Genomic DNA, 9,089 nt, shown 5'->3' with positions numbered 1-9,089 from the left:
AGCATCTATGGGTGAAGGGAAACATATAAATTGTGAATTTCATGGTCCCTACCCCCTTGGGCCTGGGGGGTGGGGCCAAAACCACTAATATTGTTGCAATCTTTAAAAATCTTCTCCTTTACTCCTGGACATCAAGCAGGCAAACTGTTGGCATGAATGTATTGAGCATTCAGTCCTCTATCAAAGTTGTGAAATTCATGGCCCCAGGGTCAGGGGTTCTAGTGCTAGGGCGGGGCTATATAGATTATATAGTGAAAATGCATTATTTCTTTAAAAATCTTCTTCTCTGCTCCTGGGTATTAAATAAACTAACTTAGTACATAGTTATGATGAGCAAGAGTGCCTCTTCCAAAACTGTGAATTTTATGGCCCCAGGGTCAGGGGTTCTAGTGCTAGGGCGGGGCTATATAGATTATATAGTGAAAATGCATTTATTCTTTGAAAATCTTCTCCACTTCTGGGTACTAAATTAACTAACTAAGCACATAGTTATGATGAGCAAGAGTGCCTCTTCCAAAATTGTGAATTATATGGCCCCAGGGTCAGGGGTTCTAATGCTAGGGAGAGGCTATATAGATTATATAGTGAAAATACATTAATTCTTTGAAAATCTTTTCCTTTGCTCCTGGGTTTTATGCCAATGATCCAAGTATATATATTTATGATGAAGAAAGATGCATCTAGCAAAATGGTTATTTTTTATGCCCCCATCCCTCGGGGCGGGGGCGGGGGGGGGGTTACATACTCAGTAGTCTGAAAATAAATTAATGCTTTGAAATCTGCTCTTTGGTATTAATCAACCATTTTATGATAAAATTTGCAAAATTTTGAAACATATGGCCCCAGGGTCTGTAGTTCCTTTGGGGTGAGGTGCAAAACTGGTTATAAAGTGGAAGTGCATTTTCTCTTTGTTACTCTGATCAACCTCTGGGTATTAATTAACAGAGTAAGCATGCTAAGTTTATAATTATGATAAGCAATGGTGCCTCTTTAAAAATCATGAATTGTAAATTTCATGGCCTCTTGTTTAAAACACGAACCAAAGTTATTTTTTGAAAGTTGTTACACGATACTCAGGTGACCTATAAGGCCCGTGGGCCTCTTGTATATTATTTATGTCTATTCCTTGTAATAAGATCTTTTGCGGTATCACCATTTTTTAAAATCTTGACTTTGGAGCTTGACCTATAACCTTGGCCTTGAGTTGGAATAAGGAGCATCATTGCCTTAAAAACAAATTGTTATTGTACTTTTAATTGTTCTAGATGAAAAAGAAATTTTTGAGATAGATGATTAATAAATTCAATTTTTTCTGTATTTTTATTTTTTAAGGGGGGGGTATGTCCGAAAAGTCTTTGTGTGAAATTTTCAAAACTTTGACATTTCTCTCCTGACAACTTGCCTTAAATTTTAAGGCATTAAAATTAATACCTTTATATGCTAATTTTTACACAGGAGCACGTGCAAAAACAGTGTGAAATGCTATAAATAGATTATTTACAGACATTATTTTTCTACAGAATAATGCGCTAAAAAAGAACCAAAAATGTAAAATAACATTCAGAATTTACATGTATTTAAAATATTTGACCTGTATCTTTAAAATGAAGGCAAATTCATATTGCATGAAATATTATAATGATGCACAATTTAAGTATTACCCCATTTTTCTGCCGTATTTTTAACAATTCCGTCATGTATAATAGGCAATATCTTAAAAAGTCTTTGTGTGAAAATATCGTAATTAATAAGTTTTGAAGAAATAAATTAACTTTTTATTTTAGTAAAGAAAAAAGTATACCTTCGTGATAAAATAAACAAGAAATATGAAGTTTTCTATAATTTTCATACTCTTTCGTCAAAAATATTGACCTTTCTGCACTAAGACAGAGCACGTAAGCACTGACGAACATCTGAAATATTAAACTGTTTTGCGGAAAACAAGTATTCTACTTTGATTAGTAACAACTTACACTGATATAATCTTTTCTTCTTGATTCCGATCGTTCTGTACATGCCCACTCCCCCTTTTTCCCCGTCACCAATACTTATACTTACAATTAAATCTACTGATCAATATTAAAGCAATGTAGGTACAAGTACATTTTTATAAAATCTTATTTTAATTTTCATCGAGGAAAAACAATTAATGAAATGCTTAAATTACTTGTAAACATATTTTTCTTGATTTAAGCCGCTTTCTTTGCTGAATTTTATCTTTTCTTTTTGCACTTATATCAGCATACTGTGAACGTATTACAGTTAGCGGTGTATTCTTATTAGTGATTTTGGCGGTAAGCAGAGCCCGCTAAATCAAGTCCATCGCTAAATGCCTTGTATATCATACAGGTATATATAGCACATTCATATTGCGCTAAATCAATCTACGCTAACAAGTTGAAAAATCAGTTTCCGCTAAATATCGTACACGCCAAATATAATACATCTACAGTATTATTGAAATATCTTTTCACAACTGAAATTGCTATGAACTATATCAACCAATAGAAGAGAATTCTAATATGAACAAACTCATTTACATTATCATTAAAAATTATTAATACATGTAATGAATAAATTTTCTTTTTGAAACTTGTGTATGTTATTGACTTTTTACAATGTCAGGCCTAAATCACAGAACTTAGCGAAAGTCGACAGGTATAAAAGAAACGTCGCTATTGTGACGTCAAATAACGCTGTTATGACGTAAAACGACATAGGCCCCCCCCTTAACGACGTTGGATCCTAATATTTTAAGTCTTAAACTTTTTTTGCCAAGTATATTTTTAGTTTCTACATGCATAGCTTTATTAAAATTCAAATCAAAAAATGAGGGTCAATATGCTTCTTTTGGCACTACAGTACATTAAAATGACCTTTTTGCACTGAAATTTGTGTCTTAATTTTAAAAAATTACATCTTCGACGTTTTTCCTTCAATATTTTTCCAATTGAGACATGAAACAAAATGAACTCTAAATCTATTTTAAAAAAGACACTTTAAAATTGTGACTGAGAAAAAGTTTCAAATTGCTTTGCATTATTAATTATTTGACCTTTCTGCACTAATAAAATATTATATTTTTTTTCTGGCATTGAAAATTTAATAAGCAAGAAAAATTTATTTTAAAGTCTTAAACTTTTTTTGAATTTAAGCAAATAGGTCAACATTATCTTAGATATTTAGAAAAGAACATCAAAAGGTGGGGTATATGATGTAAATTTTCAGATATTGCTAAAAAAGTGTCAATTTTACCTTAAAATTGGTTCAATTTTTTACCGGATTTTCAGATTATATTTACTATATCTGTCACACTTCGTTGAAAGAATTCATAAGAAATAATTTAATAGATATTTCAGAACCAGCATAACACATTTCACTGCAAAAAACAGCTTTTTGTGCAACCAGCATGGAAAAATAGGAATCTAAAATTAACAGTACTGTTATAGTTCAAAAGTGAAAAAACCTATCATTTCTTCTTAAAAACCTTCCGCCACAAAATATAGTTCCAAGCTTAATTCTAATTGATGGGAATCTATTCGCGCTTTTTTCATTGAAAATAGTTTGATTTGCATTGCAGAATTAAGATTTATTGTTAGAACTTAAAAATGATGCAGAATTTTATAAATAAAGGATAGGAGCAAAATCCGCTCAAAAGCGCAGAATCGAACGTCCTTAAGGTGAATAAGACATAAAGATATATTATAAGCTAATGCTAAATTAATATATGTATTATTTAAAATTTCCTTTTTTGAAATTGGGGGGTGGAGAATTTGCGCGAGCAGAATTCCACCCCCAAATTTGTATCTACGATACAGAACCTGTCGAGTTCTCTAAATGATTTGTGACACGATCAATCAGAAATAGCTCCGCCCACTTTATAACTTTGCAGCATCCAAACTTCCGCCAGAGTTCTGTAGATGAGGCCCCGACGGGGAGTACGCATCCGCAGTATATATATTTCCACGGAAAACGTAAAATTCGGTCAGATTAGTTTTGACAATTTAACAGGGAGGACGTAATCGAGTGATAGTCAGTCTTAATTGGATAAGGTCGATGATTTAATCGTCATTGTTGTGATCTATTAAATTGGGGATTTATCATAAAATATTTCACTGAGGGGTCTTAAAATCCCGGTTTATCTAGATTAACAAAAACAGGATTTACAGAAAATTCTTCGATGGACTTTGATGTCACGGATTTTTATTTTCAAATGGAATTGCGACAGTAAAAACGAAGTGAAAGAGACGTGTGGCTGTCGTCAGCGAGAAGGATTTTAAAAAATAAAAACGCGGAAAAAATGGACTAGAATGATTTTGCACGTGGAGAGTGAATGTTTTCCGTCATTGCGAATTTTCCGTTTCGTTTGGATCAAAATTACGTATAGAGGATGTTTTTCGTTATTGCGAATTTTCCTTTTACTTTGGATCGAAATTACGTACGTGTAGATTCTGTGTGGAATAAGTTTTTAAAAAGTGATTGAGAAATTTTGACATTTTACATTCTCAGGAAAATACCGGGTATTTCTCCAAAACTTATAATAGGAAAACATCAGCATTTACTATTTGTACGTGCTTTTGCTAAATTGAATCAGATTTATTTTTAGACCGTGCTGTATTTTAGATACAGAATAGTTGGCAAATACAATACTGTTTACAGGGCTAATACAGAACGGAAAGTAGCTCCGCCCACCAAAGTCCCGTTCTGTATTGCTAATACAGAACAGTAAACTTCAAAGAAAAACACCGCTATCGTGTCACAATTTGTAAAAATTAAATACTCTTTTAACTACTGCATTATTTTTATACGTCCTTTGGGGTGGAAAATCCAGCAATTATACAAAAGTACAAAAATAAAATTTGTAAATCGTAAAATTTTGTTTAAATATCTCCCGATTCTGGATTATATTGTTAAAAGCGTATCTTCGCTTTCTGGCAGTCCTATCAAATATATATTTTATCATAGCAATTTTTAAATTCTATAGCAAAAATTTATACCTATATAAATATTTTCTTCTTAATTTCTTATTTTAAAAGACTTAAAGAAAAGAGGTACCGATGTTTTGTACTACCTATATCTGATTTATAAAATCATTTGAGAATACTCTTCTGCTTTGATAATCTGTCAGGATAATATGGGACGGGAGTGAGGAGCATGACAGAGTACAAAAGAGGTCACTACTTCATTTTTCATAAAAAATACTTTTAAAAATCTGGAGCATTTATCAAATGAATATTCAAGCTAAATCAGAGAATCTGCGTCCCCCGTTTAAGAAAAAAAGAAGAGCATGCGGAAGGAGGGAGGGGGTTAAGAAGGGCGGCCAGGGCCACTGTTAAAAAAAAAACTTTTAAAACTTAAAAAAAATCAAAATATCAAATCTCCTTGAGATATCGCCTGAAAATGAAAATTTTACACACATATAGAATGTATGAATTTACGACCTTGACTTTTGACCTCAAAATCAATAGGGGTCGTCATCGGTCATAGGAAGTTGTGGTTTATAATTTAACTGATAAAAGCTTAAAGGCTTCTCGGAATATTGCACAAAACAAGTGTTAAAAAAGACAAGAATTAATGACCTTGGACCAAAAATTCGATAGTGGTCTTCTTTAGGCCATAAGGGGTTATTATGTAAAATTTTATTGCAAACGCTTATAGGCTTCTCGAAATATTTTGTGGAAATGAAATTGTTACAGACAGACAGAAAGACAGACGGATGGGGAGACCGAAATTAATATCCCCACTTTAAGTGAAGGAGGGAGGGGGGGGGGGCAAAAGACTGTGCTCACAAAACCATATTATGGCAAAGTCCATTATTTGTTATGGGAAAACCCAAATATGTTACTTTTTTTTTTAAATTAATGTTACTTTAATCAAAATATTCTGTGATAATTTCAATGTACTATAAATGTAATAATAAAATGAACTTCTACAGTTTTTCAAAGGTCAAAAGGTCAGTTAGACTTCTAAATATTTTTTTAACAAATGAACATTTAACAGACCTACCATCAACTGCCTTACTGTAGATATTATTTTAAGACTAGGAAAAAGTACACAAAAAAGAAAAGCCATGAAGTCTGTACTAGGTGTCCTCCAAGTTCAATCAATAGGTTCATGCTAAATGCACTGTGTTGACAAGTATAAGTGTAAGTCTACAGATAATTATAAAATAGCTGGTCTACATAGAATAAAATGGATGTTGTTGGACATTTTTTTCCTCCCCTCCCCACCCCCTCCTATGGACATTTTCTAATTCCTCTCCCTACCCCCACGCCTCCTTTGATCATTTTCTAATTCCTCTCCCTACCCCCACCCCTCCTATGGACATTTTCTAATTCCTCTCCCTACCCCCACCACTCCTACAGACATTTTCTAATTCCTCTCCCTACCCCCACCCCTCGACATTTTCTACCTCCCCTCCCCACCCCCTCCTACGGACATTTTCTAATTCCTCTCCCTACCCCCACCCCTCCTTTGATCATTTTCTAATTCCTCTCCCTACCCCCACCCCTCCTATGGACATTTTCTAATTCCTCTCCCTACCCCCACCCCTCCTATGGACATTTTCTAATTCCTCTCCCTACCCCCACCACCTCCTATGATCATTTTCTAATTCCTCTCCTTACCCCCACCCCTCCTACCTACATTTTCTAATTCCTCTCCCTACCCCCACCACCTCCTATGGACATTTTCTACATTTTCTAATTCCTCTCCCTACCCCCACCACCTCCTTTGATCATTTTCTAATTCCTCTCCCTACCCCCACCACCTCCTATGATCATTTTCTAATTCCTCTCCCTTTCCCCACCACCTCCTACAGATATTTTCTAATTCCTTTCCCTACCCCCACCCCTATTCCTCTCCCTACCCCCACCACCTCCTATGGACATTTTCTAATTCCTCTCCCTACTCCCACCACCTCCTATGGACATTTGCTAATTCCTCTCTCTACCCCCACCACCTTCTATGGACATTTTGTAATTCCTCTCCCTCACCACCTTCTATGGACATTTTCTAATTCCTCTCTCTACTTCCACTCCTCCTATGGACATTTTCTAATTCCTCTCCCTACCCCCACCCCTCCGATGGACATTTTCAAATTCCTCTCTCTACTCCCACTCCTCCTATGGACATTTTCTAATTCCTCTCCCTACCCCCACCACCTCCTATGGACATTTTCATTTTCTAATTCCTCTCTCTCTACCCCCCACCTCCTATGGACATTTGCTAATTCCTACACCCACCACCTCCTATGGACATTTTCTAATTCCTCTCTCTACTCCCACCACCTCCTATGGACATTTTCTAATTCCTCTCTCTACTCCCACCACCTCCTATGGACATTTGCTAATTCCTCTCCCTACACCCACCACCTCCTATGGACATTTTCTAATTCCTCTCTCTACCCCCACCACCTCCTATGGACATTTTCTAATTCCTCTCTCTACCCCACCACCTCCTATGGACATTTTCTAATTCCTCTCTCTAAACCAACCACCTCCTATGGAGATTTTCTAATTCCTCTCCCTACCCCCACCACCTCCTATGGACATTTTCTAATTCCTCTCCTTACCCCCACCCCTCCGATGGACATTTTCTAATTCCTCTCTCTACTTCCACTCCTCCTATGGACACTTTCTAATTCCTCTCCCTACCCCCACCCCTCCGATGGACATTTTCTAATTCCTCTCGATACCCCCACCCCTCCTATGGACATTTTCTAATTCCTCTCCCTACCCCCACCCCTCCTATGGACATTTTCTAATTCCTCTCCCTACCCCCACCCCTCCTATGATCATTTCCTAATTCCTCTCGATACCCACACCACCTCCTATGATGATTTCCTAATTCCTCTCGATACCCACACCCCTCCTATGGACATTTTCTAATTTCTCCTATGGACATTTTCCTCTCCTCTCCCTACCCCCACCACATTTTCTAATTCCTCCTATGGACATTTTCTAATTCTCTCTCTCTACCCCCCTACCCCCACCACCTCCTATGGACATTTTCTAATTCCTCTCCCTACCCCCACCCCTCCTATGGACATTTTCTAATTCCTCTCCCTACCCCCACCACCTCCCATAATCATTTTCTAATTCCTCTCCCTACCCCCACCACCTCCTATGGACATTTTCTAATTTCTCTCTACCCCCAACCTTCCTACAGACATTTTCTAATCTTCTCCCTATCCCCACCACCTCCTATGAACATTTTCTAATTCCTCTCCCTTCTATGATCATTTCTATTTCTCTCCCTACCCCCACCCCTTCTATGAACATTTTCTAATTCCTCTCTCTACTCCCACTCCTCCTATGGACATTTTCTAATTCCTCTCCCTACCCCCACCACCTCCTTTGATCATTTTCTAATTCCTCTCCCTACCCCCACCTCCTCCTATGATCTCCTATGGACATTTTCTAATTCCTCTCCCTACTCCCACCACCTCCTATGGACATTTTTCCTCTCCCTACACCCACTTCCTATGGACATTTTCTAATTCCTCTCTCTACTTCCACTCCTCCTATGGACATTTTCTAATTCCTCTCTCTACTCCAACCACCTCCTATGGACATTTGCTAATTCCTCTCCCTACACCCACCACCTCCTATGGACATTTTCTAATTCCTCTCTCTATCCCCACCACCTCCTATGGACATTTTCTAATTCCTCTCTCTATCCCCACCACCTCATATGGACATTTTCTAATTCCTCTCTCTACCCCAACCACCTCCTATGGACATTTTCTAATTCCTCTCCCTAAACCCACCACCTCCTATGGACATTTTCTAATTTCTCTCCCTACTCCCACCCCTCCTATGATCATTTTCTAATTCCGCTCCCTACCCCCACCACCTCCTATTGATATTTTCTAATTCCTCTCCCTACCCCCACCACCTCCTATGGACATTTTCTAATTCCTCTCCCTACCCCCCCCCCCATGGACATTTTCAAATTCCTCTCCCTACCCCCACCCCTCCGATGAACATTTTCAAATTCCTCTCCCTACCCCCCCCCCTCCCATGGACATTTTCTAATTCCTTTACCCCCACCCCTTCTCCCTACCCCCACCCCTCCTATGGACATTT

The sequence above is a fragment of the Saccostrea cucullata genome, unplaced genomic scaffold, assembly GCF_032062105.1.
Source record: "Saccostrea cucullata isolate Sc308-1 unplaced genomic scaffold, CSIRO_AGI_Scuc_v1 ctg44, whole genome shotgun sequence".
NCBI lineage: Eukaryota > Metazoa > Mollusca > Bivalvia > Ostreida > Ostreidae > Saccostrea > Saccostrea cuccullata.
Note: the sequence above shows the minus strand (reverse complement) of the source record.